Below are 3,763 nucleotides of genomic sequence, written 5' to 3'. Positions count from 1 at the left end.
GGAAGAAGAAGAAGAAGAAGAAGAAGAAGAAGAAGAAGAAGAAGAAGAAGAAGAAGAAGAAGAAGAAGAAGAAGAAGAAGAAGAACGATAATGATGTAATTATAACAATAAATAGCACCTGCATAGAGCATATCCCTGATCAAACGCAAGTTCTATGAACTTTACAATCCACATTATAACCCAAGCAGATCCTAGAACACTCGGAAACATTCTCAACTTCTTGGGAAGAATACAGAGCAAGCAGCCCATTAAGCGCTCAAACACTAATAAACTGACAATATCCCTTGCCATCTATAGCCAGGTACCGATTCCCACCTGAAAGAGGTAAAGAAAATTTATGTAGTGTGCCTTTCCCAAAGAAACAACATCGGGACCACGGTGTAGTTTGAACCCCATGACCTTTCGGTAGTAAGCCCAGCATCAAGTAGATAATGTGCAGATATATACTATGTAATTTAAACATGGCAGGACACCAACAATATCATGTATCAAGTATAAACAACTATGTTCAGTTCTGTAAAGTTTGTCCAAAATAATAATATGTGTGTGTGTGTGTGTGTGATTGGGGAAAGGTCCAAGTTGTGGGCAAAGCTATTTTTAGCAACGCTGTGAAAAAGTCAAAAAAGTCGTTCCTGGTAAAAAGTTTTGTTCCCTCTGACAAACACACGTTAAACCATTTCTGAATAACACATTGAAAGGATTTTTTAGATTTTAAGTCTAAATTAATAATTTTTTATTAGTTATTTTTGCGACAGGCTGTACTTCACCAAAGGTTAAAAATGTGCTAGAAAAGTAATTTTTTTCTCTAAACTTTGTTTTTATACACTGTATCACAAAATGTGGCTTATGTTTAAAACTACTCAAGATATATTAGAAAAATATTTTAGTCACCGTGTTCAGCATTACATTTGCTACAACAATATGCCCTTATTTCAATATAAAAGATTTCCGACAACTGCATGGGACCTCTTTCCAGGCAAACACACACATATATCCTCTGTTAAGTGTAAGATTCCTTCATAATAATATGTGAGGCATCGTGGTGAAATCAGGCACTCGTCAAAATAATGAAATAAAAGTGATCTGCATTGTTTTGGCCTGTAGGCCATTTTGTTCTACCTATCTTTTTTCTGGCTCAACACCTATTGTGACCATTTAAAAACATGCTTTTGTGTGAAATTTACCGAAAAACGATTAAAAAAATGTAAATTTTCAGTTTCCAAGGACTCTCAGGCTATGTAAGTTACCAAACTTTGGCTGCCATTTTCTCGCTAATTTTACCTCTGAAACCAAGCGACTCTCACCTCCTTCAATGGCAAATATTTTTACTTCTATTCAACAAAGATGGATATTTTTATCTCCACAAGGAAGGCAAATGAACAGGCTTTAAGATAATACCAATAACCCCATTACCCAAAAATTGACGAGTGCCCGATACCATCGCACCGAGACACATTATTATATCACTTTCCAAAATGGCGTAAGGCAGGTGATATTCAAATTATAAATACTATCCAGCCAAAAATTCCAGTTGTTAAAGCATTAATATATATTGTGCCTCATCTCAGTTCTTACCTTAATGTTTAATATACAAAGATACAAAAAAAAAACAGCCGAAACTCAGGGACAGGCAGTTTTGGCTGGAACTGAAGATATCAAGATATCTGTGGCAGAAATCACAGAAGGCCGATCGAGAGAGTGAGTGTCAGTTAACTCTCTTTCTCCCCTTTCCTTCCTTCCGCTCAAAATTCGAAGTTGAAGAAAAGGAAAAGCAGGCAATTGACCATCGGCTAGTTTCTTCCAGCTCCACTAGCACAGGTGATACTTTTATCTGTGCAGTTCAACTGTCACAGGAATGGCTGTTGTTCAGAATATCTGTGGAGAAAAAATGTTAACATTTAGAGAGAATTTTTAAAAAGAAGAAAACAGAAACTAAATCAACAAAAGAAAGGAAATGCCAAGTTTAATTTGAACCTGTTTATCCTTGAGGGAATATAGGAAGAAAAAAACAAAGATGATAGTGTGTGTATGTACAAGAGAGAGTGTGTTTATGTGTGTATATGTCTGTCTGTGTGTGTTTGCACGTTTGTAAGCACATGTTTACATGTGCGTGAGTGTGTGTGTATGTGTGTGTGTGTGCGCGCGTGTGTGTGTGAGTGTGTGTGTGTGAGAATGTGTGTGTGTGTGTGTGTGTGTGTGTGTGTTGTAGTGTGGGTGTGTGAAGGTGGGGAAGAGAGAGAGAAGAAAGGTGAAAGAAACATGTAAAGAGAGAGACACATACATATATATATATATATACATAGAGAGAGAGAGAATTGGAGAATGAAAGAGAGAGAGAGAGAGAGAGAGAGAGAGAGAGAGAGAGAGAGAGAGAGAGAAAAGAAAAAGCGAGTGAAATACGGAGGGGGAGTTGGGGTGTGTGTGGGGGGAAGGGGGGACTAATTTCCATTTATATGTGTGCATCAGACAGCGAAAGATCTTGTCAGTTTGTTAGTGTTTGAGCGCTTAATCGGCTGCTTGCACTGTATACTTCCCGGGAAGCTGAGAATGTTTCGGAGTATTCTATGGTCTGCTGGGGTAATAATATAGTGTAAAGCGCATAGAGCCTGCTGCTGAGCGAGGATATGCGCTATACAAATGCTATCTATTATTATTATCAACCAAGCATAATTAACGTGGTAAGTTTACTCGCCTTCAACATTCACGGTCGGTAAGCAGCTGTCAAATGTACAATTGACCTCTTTTGAGGATAATTAACTGAACACTGTCTCACACATCGGCTGACTATTGTCGTCAAAAGTGGCATACCGATATATAGCTCATTGTTTGGTCATTAGTCGTTGTACAGTCGACTACGGATGAGTTGATGTCTTCAGGGGAGTGAACAAAAAAGATCAACTCATAGATGAAGTTCAACTTTGTTTTGTTTCAGAGTAAGAGTTTTACGGCACTTGCAACACAGTAAGGTCAGATAAGTGCCGAAGATTAGAGGTGTTACGAGAGTAACAAACACAAAAACGAAGAAGGAGAGATCAGGACGATAGATGTTCGATAGGGGGAAAAAAAATTGATCATTTTTTGCATAATTTCTCATTATTTTCCTTTATCATTCTTTGTTAAAATTAAAAATCGCATAATTTCACATTTTTGGGCTCAGTTTGCATAATTTCAGAATTTTCTTGCATAAAACGACGGGGACATCCCTGGGGATCCCAATCCAACACTTTCTCTGCTGCGCAGCTGCCTGGATTCAAGAGACTATGACTATAACCAGTTCATCGCCACAGCCTTCTTCCCACTTCACCTCCGACTGTGCTCTGTCTTGTTCACTCAATCACTTCCTCGTTGGTGACCCTGTGTGTCCATCCGATCCTGAGTAACTTTCTCAGACAAAATTGTTCAAGAAAACCAGGACCCTCTTTGTGACTTTATAAATGCAAGTCTGAGATGAGGTCCATTATGTCTCACATTCATACGACAAAACTGATTTCACATTTGAGTTGAAAATCCTCAGCTTTGTTCGGAGCAAAATATCTTTTGGCACTCCTTCAGCACGGCAAGACACATAGGGCCCTGAGACAGGAAACGTGGCCAACCCCACTGATACTACAAGAGAAGCTATACGGGCCGACAGGTGAACTGAGCAGGACGGCCCAATTTATGACAGATACCAGACTTCAAGTGTGATACGATCGAGAAGAAGAAGACTCCCGAACCTATTCAAAGATTGAATAAACAGCAGCCTGTGTCTTCCCGAGGAGGG

The sequence above is a fragment of the Aplysia californica genome, unplaced genomic scaffold (genome assembly GCF_000002075.1).
Source record: "Aplysia californica isolate F4 #8 unplaced genomic scaffold, AplCal3.0 scaffold00715, whole genome shotgun sequence".
NCBI classification, from domain to species: domain Eukaryota; kingdom Metazoa; phylum Mollusca; class Gastropoda; order Aplysiida; family Aplysiidae; genus Aplysia; species Aplysia californica.
Note: the sequence above shows the minus strand (reverse complement) of the source record.